Consider the following 14,567-nt stretch of genomic DNA (forward strand, 5'->3'; position numbering starts at 1 on the left):
GTATACACCATATTCCTGCTCCAAATATTCATCTTTTGACAAAAATCGCATCAATACCGCATGCATCAAACCCACATTTCGTTTTGATGCGTTATTTGCCAGAAGATGCCGATTTGGTGCAGTAATACAGTGTATAAATTTCACCACCAAATCTGCAACTCTTAGTATGAAAAACATGGTTTTCATCCAGGAGATGTAGGTCTGATTGAAGTTAACTCACTTGAGTTGAGGTCACTGAGTTCAATCAGTTCACCTGATGTGAGTTTACGTGCAGTCACAGGTGGGTTACCATGGGAACCTCCAGCTGTGATCGCACATAAACTGAGTGACATCACCGCTAACAGCTGTGGCTGAGTCAGTGTCACGGTTCCGCCTCCCCATCCACATGACTAGGGGGCGGACCCTTCTCCCGGGCCTCACTTCTAGTGCTTGGATGCTTTAAATACTGTCATCTCCGGTGAACCAGCGCCGGCTATAAACTTAGCGCTGCTTTGCCTGTGAGTGCTGGTCCCTGTAAGTGTGATCCTGATCTGTCCCTTCTCTGTGCCCTCAATCTCTGTCTGTGTTTCATCCTATTAGTCGTTCTGCCATTCCTCTGTCCCACCTCCTTCCTTCCCACTATAGCCCCGGTTGTTCCCCCTCTACTACCGCCCCGCTCGGTTGCTTCCTCTGGTACTCACCTCGGCCTGACCTCGACCCTGCCTTTGCTCGTTCCTCCGGTCTTCCTTTCCCCGTACTGTGTATGACCCAGCCTGCCTGAACATCCACCGCTTCTGCTTTCCGGCTCATGCGGGCAGACACTGCACCAGCACACACTGGGAGTTCTCCTGTCTTATTCAGCTCCATGTAGTGTATTTCCCTGCAGGACTCCAGCTCCCCCTAGTGGCAGCCTGACAGTATAGCCAGCCCCAATAGGTTTTTATCTTCCCATAGGTTAAAAGACTGTAATGGATCCACTCAATACTTGTGTGAGCAAGTAGCCAACCTTATGCAGCTGGTACAGGATTTGGCTGCAGAGCATCACACCCTGGTAGCTTCACACAATATGCTGCAGAGCGAGGGCCACCTCAGTGGAATCTACCTCACAAACTGTAGGACAGCATAGTCCCACTGATGTCCTACTCCCCACTCCCGAACCCACGGTGATGCTCCCCGATAAATTCTCTGGGGAGAAAAACCTATTGAAGATGTTTAGGGAAAGTTGCAGGCTTCTTTTCACTCTCTGTACTCTGGGAATGAAACCCAGCGTGTGGGGATCATCATGTCGTTACTTAGAGGGGGTCCCCAGGCCTGAGTGTTTTCCCTACCCCCTTCGGCCCCGGAATGGCATTCGGTTGACCTCTTCTTTGACTCCCTCCGGGTGATATATGACAAACCAGACTGAATATGGGTGGCTGATGACAGGATCATGTGTCTCACTGAGGGGAAACACACTGCTGAGCTATAAACTTCAAAGGTGAGAGGGAAATCCAGGGCACTACTCAGCACCAAACGTATCCTTATGGAAATGTCATTTTTTATATGGGCATGAATCAGTGCTGCTCTGGGGTGCACATGTATGAGAAGACAAGATATCATCCAATATAAGAAGAAACGACACTCACCAGGTCTTTGCTGTGCAGGATACGGTTTATTTCAAACATGGAGGTTACATGTGTGGAGAGGGCTGGTGGGGAGGGAGAGCATGCCGGACACGTCAGACGACAGCCGTTTCGCACTTAGGGGTACTTTGCACGCTGCGACATTGCAAGCCGATGCTGCGATGCCGAGCGCGATAGTCCCCGCCCCCGTCGCAGCTGCGATATCCTTGTGATAGCTGCCGTAGCGAACATTATCGCTACGGCAGATTCACATGGACTCACCCGCCCTGCGACGTCGCTCTGGCCGGCGACCCGCCTCCTTATTAAGGGGGCGGGTCGTGCGGCGTCACTGCAACGTCACACGGCAGGCAGCCAATAGGAGCGGAGGGGCGGAGATGAGCGGGATGTAAACATCCCGCCCACCTCCTTCCTTCCGCATAACCTACGGAAGCCGCGGTGACTCCGGTAGGAGATGTTCCTCGCTCCCGCGACTTCACACACAGCGATGTGTGCTGCTGCAGTAGTGAGGAACAACATCGGACCGTCGAGTCAGCGTAATTATGGATTACGCCGACGCTGCACCGATGATACGATTACGACGCTTTTGCGCTCGTTAATCTTATCATCGAACCTTTACACACTACGATGTCGCATGCGATGCCGGAAGTACGTCATTTTCAATTTGACCCCACCGAAATCGCACCTGCGATGTCGTAGTGTGCAAAGCCCGCCTTACACAGTGCTTCAGCTGGTCTGAGTAGGTATGACATCCCACAGCTAGAGGAGGAGACACTCACAAAATGTTACTCAGGAGAGAGACTGAATATATTATGAAATTCAATGCCACAGGCCCGTTAGGGTTAAATGAAAAAAACCGATTTGAGTGTATTCCTAGGATGATCTGTTCTACATCTTTTATATTATATATATGTATGTCTTTGCTAAACTGTTGCTGCTCCATTAAGATTTGGTTGTATACATTGTTTTTAACAAATTTTTATTGTTTTGACATCAGCCACATGTTGCATGTGGATAAAACGGACATGATGTCATACCTACTCAGACCAGCTGAAGCACTGTGTAAGTGCGAAACGGCCGTCGTCTGACGTGTCCGGCGTGCTCTCCCTCCTCACCAGCCCTCTCCGCATATGTAACCTCCACGTTTGAAATAAACCGTACCCTGCACAGAAAAGACCTGGTGAGTGCCGTTTCTTCTTATATTGGATGATATTTTGTTTTCTCATACATGTGCACCCCAGAGCAGCACTGATTCATGCCCATATGCAAAGGACATTTCCATAAGGATACGTTTGGTGCTGAGTAGTGCCCTGGATTTCCCTCTCACCTTTGAAGTTTACTGTTCCTGTTCCACCAGTGAGCACACTCAAAAAGCACTATAAAGCCAAGGAGTCGAATACATTTATTTAGCATATATGGCTGAATCGGATACCATGGAGGTCGGTGAATTGAATAGTAATGGGCTTGTAATCCTGGCGGGGAGGGAAGACGCTAACGCGTTTTTTCTGGACTGCAACAGCAAACTGATACTGACATCCTAAGTGTAAAATCATTAGAACAGAATATCTAACTTGGCGGAGAAGGAGATCTCTCTCTTCTGGTCGGCGCAATCACTTGGTTCCTACAGAGACTGTAAACGTGTCCCCAGAGGACTTAGGGTCATGAAAGCAATTTCATTTTATCAAGATGACACTGAGTTCAAACAGTTATGGAATGATCTCCAAACTGAGTGTTCCCTCAAGTTTCTAGATTTGGTGCTACAAAAAAATGAACAAGAGCACGCGAAAATTACAACTGAATTGATCAGATTGAGGAAAGAACTTGAAACACGCCTTTCAAAAGAGCAGTGGAATCGTTTCTTGCAGAATCTGGATAAAAAATTAATTCCTTATCAGTCCATAGTAAAAGAACGCAAAAAAGAAAAATGTTTGCGGGATAAGGCTGACTATGATTCCAACAATGTCTTTAAATGGAATAAAAACAGTGATAATTCTTCCTTCTTCAAAAAAGGCAAATCAAAGAAAAAATTCAACAAAACCGCTAATAATAAAAAAGCTGCATGGACGACGGACTCCGACTCAAGCGGACAGGAGGAACCTCTACCTCTAAAAAGAAGTTTAGCGATGATAGAATTTCCTCAAATTTATCCAACAACCCTTTAGAAGGAAGACAAGAAGAGGTCGTGGGAGGAACAAGCGAACAACTGATGGGGAAAAGGAAGGACGTGTCCTGGAGGGATTAACACCTAGCCTTATAAATAAGAAGAAATATTACAATCTCATGGATCATATACTTGACACAGATATGCTTTCTATCCTAGAGAAAGGATTCAATTTCTGTATTCCAGAGCTATTTGATTTGGTCAAATTTGAAATCGACCTGTACAAAGCCTGCCGCAAGCTGCATCTAAAAAAACACTTCGCTAATGTGGATAAGGACATAAGGTTTAACCATGTAAGTGAAAGATAAATACGGACCACAGCCACACCATGATTTAGCAAGTTAGCATATAATGAATGATTGGTCAAATTACATGGTGAAGTGAAAGACCCAGACGGTCGCTAATATTAAATTAAAGGAAAAGGAGAAAACACGCGACCACATGCCTGATAGTGCAAAAGTGATGTCTTTATTGAAGCCAGGGAAGGTGAAAAAATAGCGGCAGAGTTACAAGTGAAAAATGCAGGAAACAGGAAATCCAAGGTATTAAATGCAATCAAAGACCATGCATACTACTATACCAGTACCATCCTATAATCAATAGGGTGGCACACACTGTCAACCAGGATGAAGTCAAAACTGTATAGTAACCAGACCCTAGTGGATCATAGTGGCTACACACCCAGATACATATAGGGTAGGGAAGTATGTTAAAGTTATAATTAACCGCATATAGAGAGTACAATCATACCTGGAGGACAGACCTCAGAGTGTACCGTGACCTGCGCGTCACCCGACGGCCGTTTCGGCTGTCCAAGCCTTCGTCAGGGGGAGTGGTAAGTGTAGGGGAGTGTACGTTTAAAAGGAGAACGACAACCAATCAGGTCCGATGGACGGGGAAGTGACGCATGCGATGCCCCGGCAACCGCGGACGCCACCCGCCCGCCGCGTCGCCCTGCACACGACACGTCCGGTCACCTGACAGTCATGTGGCGGTCACGTGAGCGGACGTCATACACAGAGTGGATTCGATGCAGCGATGCGGTGGCGTCCCGGAGCCGGCGGCACGCATGCGTACTCGCACATCGGAACCTAAGGAAAGAGGGAGCAGTATAGCAGCCTCAAAACATATCAGTCAGAAAAGATAACTTTGTAATAGAAATATCAGTTATAATCAAGCCGTGCCAATGCGAAGATTATAGTCATATGGCTTGCAACAGCAAGGTATACAAAGGATTATCCATGAATATAGTAGTCTGGCAGCACAGTATATATAGAAAAAGTAATTCATTAAGAAAGCCACAATGCCAAATGAATCAAGGATTAAAGTAGGAGAATCTGTAAAGCATATATCAAAATATATATATTTTTTGATACAGACTAATTCATTAGGACATTATAATGAGGTGTCCCTGTGTATATCAATAAAAATATGATACTGGACTGATTCTATGAGATAATCCATTGTGCCCTTAATAAAGATGACAATCAATAAAAAAGAGGCAATTATAGTCGGATAGAGAGCACAGATATATGGCCTGCGAAAACCAGGTACACAAGGAAATATCCACATATATACCGTATTTTTCGGACCATAAGACGCACTTTTTTTCCTCCAAATTTGGGAGGAAAGTGTGGGGTGCGTCTTATGGTCTGAAGCTGTGGGGTAGCGAGCTGTGGGGAGTCAGCGCTATGCAGTGGGATACCAGGAGGCAGGGAGGGTCGCTGCTGCAGGAAGCCGGCTGCTGGAGAAACCACGTGTACCCGCTGCTTAAAGCCAGTGAATATTCATTAGCTGCTCCCCGCCCACCTCTCATTGCAGTCAGCGGGTGTGAGGAGCAGCTAATGAACACTTGTTTAATGTAAACAGCGGTCACACGTGGGTTCTCCAGACGCCGGCTTCCTGCAGCGGCTGGGGAGACTGTGTCCGCTGTGTAGGAGGCAGGAGCAGGGAGCCGCTGCAGTTATGTCTGGCCCGGGGAAAGTGCAGATCACTGCAGTGTCCAGGCCAGAGCACGGCATACCTTCACAGCACAGCCGCAGTCTGTGCTGATGGCTCAAATTACTTTCACTTTGCTCCTGCCTTAAGGGTACCTTCACACTTTAGCGATGCAGCAGCGATCCGACCAGCGATCTGACCTGGTCAGGATCGCTGCTGCATCGCTACATGGTCGCTGGTGAGCTGTCAAACAGGCAGATCTCACCAGCGACCAGTGACCAGCCCCCAGCCAGCAGCGACGTGCAAGCGACGCTGCGCTTGCATGGAGCCGGCGTCTGGAAGCTGCGGACACTGGTAACTAAGGTAAACATCGGGTATGGTTACCCGATGTTTACATTAGTTACCAGCGCACACCGCTTAGCTTTGCTCTCCTAGCTACAGTACACATCGGGTTAATTAACCCGATGTGTAATGCAGCTACATGTGCAGAGAGCAGGGAGCCGCGCACACTGCTTAGCGCTGGCTCCTTGCTCTCCTAGCTACAGTACACATCGGGTTAATTAACCCGATGTGTACAGCAGCTACATGTGCAGAGAGCCGGAGCCGGCACTGGCAGCGTGAGAGCGGCGGAGGCTGGTAACTAAGGTAAATATCGGGTAACCACCTTGGTTACCCGATGTGTATCTTGGTTACAGCTTACCGCAGCTGCCAGACGCCGGCTCCTGCTCCCTGCTCGCTTCATTTGTCGCTCTCTCGCTGTCACACACAGCGATCTGTGTGTCACAGTGGGAGAGCGCCTTTGAAGAAAACGAACCAGGGCTGTGTGTAACGAGCAGCGATCTCGCAGCAGGGGCCAGATCGCTGCTCAGTGTCACACACAGCGAGATCGCTAATGAGGTCACTGCTGCGTCACAAAAAGCGTGACTCAGCAGCGATCTCGGCAGCGAGCTTGCTGTGTGTGAAGCACCCCTTACACTAGAAACAGTCTCCCGTAGCTGACAAGGACCTACAGTGATGTAATGCAGAGGGGTGGGCCAGAACAGCACAGAACAGCACAGTGCCCGCCTCTCCATTACATCACTGCAGGTCCTTGAGATACAGAGACTTTGTTTGTAATGCCAGGACCAAACTGAAGCATAGTGAGCAGCACATCAGTAAAAGTAAGGCAATAAATAATATAGTATATAAAGGCACTACTGTACACCTGGATGAGGTTGGATCATTATAATATATATATATATATATATATATATATATATATATATATATATATATATATATTTACACACACACTATATAACTATATACACAGACACACACACACTATATACACACACACACACACACACACACACTATAACTATATACACACACAATCCAGATTGGAGGATCACACACATAATGATGGGGAACATACATATTCCACGATGGGGGCCATATATACCTGGAAGGTACCCAGAATGGAGGATATGAGGACAGAATTTGGGGATATTATTACCTCAGTAACACTGTCAGCAGTAAAATAACAGTGTGTCATGGCTACATTCTTTTACTTTAATTTTATTTTTTTCTATTTTTTCCTCCTCTAAAACAAGGGTGCGTATTATAGTCCGAAAAATACGGTAGTTACATAGCGGCACAATAAGTATAAATAATATGTTAGCAGAACCACGGTATCAAATGGGTCAAAAAACGACATTATAAGTAATTATCAATATACAGAAAGAATATCAAGGGTAAAAAAAGGTCAATTTGATATAGTGGATAAGGCAAGGAATGGAAATAGCCCATTGCAGAATGTTCCGCATATCACACCGCAAGGATGACAGATCATTCAGCAAAGGCAAATAATCATATAATTAATGTAGAACAATTACTTCAGATCACTGTTTGTTGAATATCCCTAAACATTTAGTAGAGATATGGTGCTGAGCTGTTTGTATGAAATAATCTGTTAGTCCATGGATAGATGATGATCCTAGATGTTCTAGAGAATCCGACAAAAAGATAACTACCGATATGTAGAAATTGGTCCATAGACTGAAGGGTTGTCTAGATAAAAGATAATACAAAAAATTAAAAATACACATACATGAAAAAATACAAATATATAAAAAATGCTAAAACGCACCCTGGGACCACAACTATCACAAAAATGAGGCATACGATATATTTTCATTAAGGCCCAGGGGGTGGAGGGTTTTTAGGGTCCAAATCCATTTTGTTTCCATTCTAGCTAATTTTTGACTAATTTTACCACCAAGAATGTTACAGTCAAGATGATCTATTCCTCTGACCCTTAACAGTGTTGGATTGGATTGGTGGTGTTGTCTAAAATGGCGAGGAATGGTCTTCAAAGATGAGATATCAGAGCATTCAGCAGCCGCTACTATCCCGTTCACATGTTCTCTGATGCAGACCTTCAATTGTCTGGTCGTCAGACCCACATAAATTTTGGGACAGGGGCACACAGCGTAATATATAACTGCTGGTATGAATTTATTAATGTGGAAACTATGGACTCCTGCAGAATCTGTGAAAAAATCAGTCCTATCCACATTAGGACAAGCCACGCAGTGGCCACACGGTGTGCATCCGGCCCGTGATGTTACAGAACCGAAAAGGGGGGGCTGGGCGGGAGACTCATAATGGCTCATGACAAGATGATCACGAAGATTTTTGGACCTACGAATGCTCAACATAGGTCTGTCCGGAAGGATCCGAGCCAAAATGGGATCAGCCTGCAACACAGACCAGAATTTTTGGAGGCAGGAACACATCGCTGGAAATTGGCCATGGTAATTCGTAACAAAGCGCACTGCTTCCCGTGATGGTGATTTCTTAGAAGCATACAGTAAGGTGTGACAGGTAGAATGCTTTGCCCTATTATAGGCCCTCTTTATACACCGTTTACTGTAGCCTCTGGCATAGAACCGATGTTTTAAATCAAGAGCTCTTTTTTCAAAATCAAAATCCACGGAACAAATTCTGCGGAGCCGCAAAAACTGCCCTACTGGAATAGATTGGATCATGTGGTACGGATGTGATGATGTCGCATGTAGGAGCATATTGCCCGCTGTTTCTTTCCAAAAAATATCGGTTTGGAGGACATTAGAGGAATCTTTGGTGACCATGACATCAAGAAATGAGACTGACTGTGTGTGGTAGAGATATGAAATACGTATATTCATGTCATTAGAGTTCAGGAATCCCATGAATTCATGGAGTTCTATCTCTGTGCCCTTCCAGATCATAAAAATGTCGTCGATGTACCGCGTCCAAAAGAGGACGCGGTCCATCGACGACAGTCGATCTGACAGAAAAAGGTCCCTCTCCCACAGCCCCAGGAACAGGTTGGCATAGGAGGGGGCGAAAGAAGCCCCCATTGCTGTTCCCTGGAGCTGCAGGTAGAAAGACCCTTTGAACACGAAGAAGTTGTGTGACAATGTGAATTCCAATAATTCCATAACGAGAAGTACGATGTCTGTAGGGAGACTGGACATCTCTAAAAAGAACCGGGCTGCCCGAAGTCCATCATGATGTCGAATGCTGGTGTACAGGGATTCTACATCACCTGTCACCAGCAAGGTATCCTCACCCACACACAGTCCGTCAATTTTTTAAGAAATTCACCAGTATCCTTGGTGAATGACGGCAAGCCCTCAACCATTGGTTGAAGCTTGGCATCAATCCACCTATTGATGTTCTCCATAAAGTTATCTCTGCCCGATACAGTTGGTCGTCCAGGTGGGGAATTTACATCTTTGTGTACTTTCGGCAGGAGGTATAATGTGGGGATCACGGGCTCAGCCACATGGAGCGCCGAAGCCAGGTCCTTGGTGATCACACCGTTGTCTAATGCCACTTTTAAGATCTTTTGAAGTTGAGTGGTAAATGCAGACAACGGGTTATAGGTCAGCTTTTTATAGCAGACCTTATCCCATAATTGCCTGTATGCCTCTTTTTCGTAAAGATCTTTTGGCCAGACAACAATGTTCCCACCCTTGTCCGCCGGCTTCAGCACAACATCAGGCAAGGCCCGCAACTCCCGCAACCTAACACGCTCCTGTCTAGTAAGGTTGTCATGGTAAATACCTGTGGGGATATTGTCAAACTCCTTGGAGACCAATTGCACAAACAGATCTATATTAGCACATGATGACAGTGGTGGAAATTTCCTTGAACGAGTACGTATAGAAGGAGGAATCTTACCTCCTTCTGATGTGTCATGGTCACTGGCCAGTTCTTCAAGGTCACGCAGGGCTACTTGTTCCTCCTCTGTTGGAAAAAGATTGTGTAAATTAGGATCAAAAAAATATTTTTTAAAAAGTAAAGAGCGAGCAAATAGGTGCAAATCTTTTGTAGCGGTGAACTTGTCAAACCTGGCCGTGGGGGAAAAAGTAAAGCCCCTCTCCAAGAGAGAGATATCAGAAGGTGAAAGGACATGGGAGGTAAGGTTAATCACCTTTTTGGAATGTCTGTATCCAGATGTCCTATAATTATCTGTTTTATTAGCAGATGTCTTGTTGTCTCTATGTTTTCCAATGGTCATGCCAGACCTAGTAGTGATGTTAGAATGAAAAGAAGATGCATCGGATTGGTCGCTCATTGCAGAGATTGAAGAAAACGAGGCGGAACGTGCAGTCCTGGGCGAACCTGATGGACCGTGTCTCCATTGATAAACCGTTCTTTGGGAAAAATCACGTTGGTCTCTTGCTAATTTTCAAGCCTGTGTGTCATGGATTTTCTTTACACAGGCATCAAGTGCCTTTTCTAATCTCGCATCATACATTGATATCTGATCTGCTGAACAGTCAGCTTTAAATTTAGATTGAATCTCATCAAGTTTATTATCCATATCAAAGATATTTTTTGTATTGGATTCCACCAAAAGTTCCATAAATGTGGAGGAACATGTATTGCAGGCCTCTTCCCACCTAGAGATGAATGTCTCATCATCGATAACAAACGTGGGTATAACACGGACCCTTAACCCCCTGGGGATCAATTTTTTAGAAATATATTTTTGTAAAAATAAGCGGTTCCACCATAATCTAGATCTTTTAAGTTGTAATTGTTGTATGGTGGTAAACACTTCCTCAAGATTGTGATCACTTGTAGATGGTGTGTCACAACTAGTTTCACCAAACACCTAATAGGCTTGATCCAGCCAACTTTTTTCTTTTGCTTTGTAGTCCATGGCTGAGAGAATTGCACCTGTGCAAAACACAGTAAAATTAATGATAAATACGGACCACAGCCACACCATGATTTAGCAAGTTAGCATATAATGAATGATTAGTCAAATTACATGGTGAAGTGAAAGACCCAGACGGTCGCTAATATTAAATTAAAGGAAAAGGAGAAAACACGCGACCACATGCCTGATAGTGCAAAAGTGATGTCTTTATTGAAGCCAGGGAAGGTGAAAAAATAGCGGCACAGTTACAAGTGAAAAATGCAGGAAACAGGAAATCCAAGGTATTGCCATCAAAGACCGTGCATACTACTATACCAGTACCATCCTATAATCAATAGGGTGGCACACACTGTCAACCAGGATGAGGTCAAAACTGTATAGTAACCAGACCCTAGTGGATCATAGTGCATCGAATCCACTCTGTGTATGACGTCCGCTCACGTGACCGCCACATGACTGTCAGGTGACCGGAAGTGTCGTGTGCAGGGCGACGCGGCGGGCGGGTGGCGTCCGCGGTTGCCGGGGCATCGCATGCGTCACTGCCCCGTCCATCGGACCTAATTGGTTGTCGTTCTCCTTTTAAACGCACACTCCCCTACACTTACCACTCCCCCTGACAAAGGCTTGGACAGCCGAAACGGCCGTCGGGTGACGCAGGTCACGGTACACTCCGAGGTCTGTCCTCCAGGTATGTTTGTACTCTCTATATGCGGTTAATTATAACTTTAACATACTTCCCTACCCTATATGTATCTGGGTGTGTAACCACTATGATCCACTAGGGTCTGGTTACTATACAGTTTTGACCTCATCCTGGTTGACAGTGTGTGCCACCCTATTGATTATAGGATGGTACTGGTATAGTAGTATGCACGGTCTTTGATGGCATTTAATACCTTGGATTTCCTGTTTCCTGCATTTTTCACTTGTAACTGTGCCGCTATTTTTTCACCTTCCCTGGCTTCAATAAAGACATCACTTTTGCACTATCAGGCATGTGGTCGCGTGTTTTCTCCTTTTCCTTTAATTTAATATTAGCGACCGTCTGGGTCTTTCACTTCACCATGTAATTTGACTAATCATTCATATGCTAACTTGCTAAATCATGGTGTGGCTGTGGTCCATATTTATCATTAATTTTACTGTGTTTTGCACAGGTGCAATTCTCTCAGCCATGGACTACAAAGCAAAAGAAAAAAGTTGGCTGGATCAAGCCAATCAGGTGTTTGGTGAAACTAGTTGTGACACACCATCTACAAGTGATCACAATCTTGAGGAAGTGTTTACCACCATACAACAATTACAACTTAAAAGATCTAGATTATGGTGGAACCGCTTATTTTTACAAAAATATATTTCTAAAAAATTGATCCCCAGGGGGTTAAGGGTCCGTGTTATACCCACGTTTGTTATCGATGATGAGACATTCATCTCTAGGTGGGAAGAGGTCTGCAATGCATGTTCCTCCACATTTATGGAACTTTTGGTGGAATCCAATACAAAAAATATCTTTGATATGGATAATAAACTTGATGAGATTCAATCTAAATTTAAAGCTGACTGTTCAGCAGATCAGATATCAATGTATGATGCGAGATTAGAAAAGGCACTTGATGCCTGTGTAAAGAAAATCCATGACACACAGGCTAGAAAATTAGCAAGAGACCAACGTGATTTTTCCCAAAGAACGGTTTATCAATGGAGACACAGTCCATCAGGTTCGCCCAGGACTGCTCGTTCCGCCTCGTTTTCTTCAATCCCTGCAATGAGCGACCAATCCGATGCATCTTCTTTTCATTCTAACATCACTACTAGGTCTGGCATGACCATTGGAAAACATAGAGACAACAAGACATCTGCTAATAAAACAGATAATTATAGGACATCTGGATACAGACATTCCAACAAGGTGATTAACCTTAGCTCCCATGTCCTTTCACCTTCTGATATCTCTCTCTTGGAGAGGGGCTTTACTTTTTCCCCCACGGCCAGGTTTGACAAGTTCACCGCTACAAAAGATTTGCACCTATTTGCGCGTTGTTTACTTTTTAAAAAATATTTTTTTGATCCTAATTTAGACAATCTTTTTCCAACAGAGGAGGAACAAGTAGCCCTGCGTGACCTTGAAGAACTGGCCAGTGACCATGACACATCAGAAGGAGGTAAGATTCCTCCTTCTACACGTCCTCGTTCAAGGAAATTTCCACCACTGTCATCATGTGCTAATATAGATCTGTTTGTGCAATTGGTCTCCAAGGAGTTTGACAATATCCCCACAGGTATTTACCATGACAACCTTACTAGACAGGAGCGTGTTAGGTTGCGGGAGTTGCGGGCCTTGCCTGATGTTGTGCTGAAGGCGGCGGACAAGGGTGGGAACATTGTTGTCTGGCCAAAAGATCTTTACGAAAAAGAGGCATACAGGCAATTACGGGATAAGGTGTGCTATAAAAAGCTGACCTATAACCCGTTGTCTGCATTTACCACTCAACTTCAAAAGATCTTAAAAGTGGCATTAGACAACGGTGTGATCACCAAGGACCTGGCTTCGGCGCTCCATGTGGCTGAGCCCGTGATCCCCACATTATACCTCCTGCCGAAAGTACACAAAGATGTAAATTCCCCACCTGGACGACCAATTGTATCGGGCAGAGATAACTTTATGGAGAACATCAATAGGTGGATTGATGCCAAGCTTCAACCAATGGTTGAGGGCTTGCCGTCATTCACCAAGGATACTGGTGAATTTCTTAGAAAAATTGACGGACTGTGTGTGGGTGAGGATACCTTGCTGGTGACAGGTGATGTAGAATCCCTGTACACCAGCATTCGACATCATGATGGACTTTGGGCAGCCCGGTTCTTTTTAGAGAGTTCCAGTCTCCCTACAGACATCGTACTTCTCGTTATGAAATTATTGGAATTCACATTGTCACACAACTTCTTCGTGTTCAAAGGGTCTTTCTACCTGCAGCTCCAGGGAACAGCGATGGGGGCTTCTTTCGCCCCCTCCTATGCCAACCTGTTCCTGGGGCTGTGGGAGAGGGACCTTTTTCTGTCTGATCGACTGTCGTCGATGGACCGCGTCCTCTTTTGGACGCGGTACATTGACGACATTTTTATGATCTGGCAGGGCACGGAGATAGAACTCCATGAATTCATGGGATTCCTGAACTCTAATGACATGAATATACGTATTACATATCTCTACCACACACAGTCAGTCTCATTTCTTGATGTCATGGTCACCATGTCCTCCAAACCGATATTTTTCGGAAAGAAACAGCGGGCAATATGCTCCTACATGCGACATCATCACATCCGTACCACATGATCCAATCTATTCCAGTAGGGCAGTTTTTGCGGCTCCGCAGAATTTGTTCCGTGGATTTTGATTTTGAAAAAAGAGCTCTTGATTTAAAACATCGGTTCTATGCCAGAGGCTACAGTAAACGGTGTATAAAGAGGGCCTATAATAGGGCAAAGGATTCTACCCGTCACACCTTACTGTATGCTTCTAAGAAATCACCATCACGGGAAGAAGTGCACTTTGTTACGAATTACCATGGCCAATTTCCAGCGATGCGTTCCTGCCTCCAAAAATTCTGGTCTGTGTTGCAGGCTGATCCCATTTTGGCTCAGATCCTTCCGGACAGACCTATGTTGAGCA

Source organism: Anomaloglossus baeobatrachus, chromosome 2, assembly GCF_048569485.1.
Source record: "Anomaloglossus baeobatrachus isolate aAnoBae1 chromosome 2, aAnoBae1.hap1, whole genome shotgun sequence".
Classification (NCBI taxonomy): Eukaryota; Metazoa; Chordata; class Amphibia; order Anura; family Aromobatidae; genus Anomaloglossus; species Anomaloglossus baeobatrachus.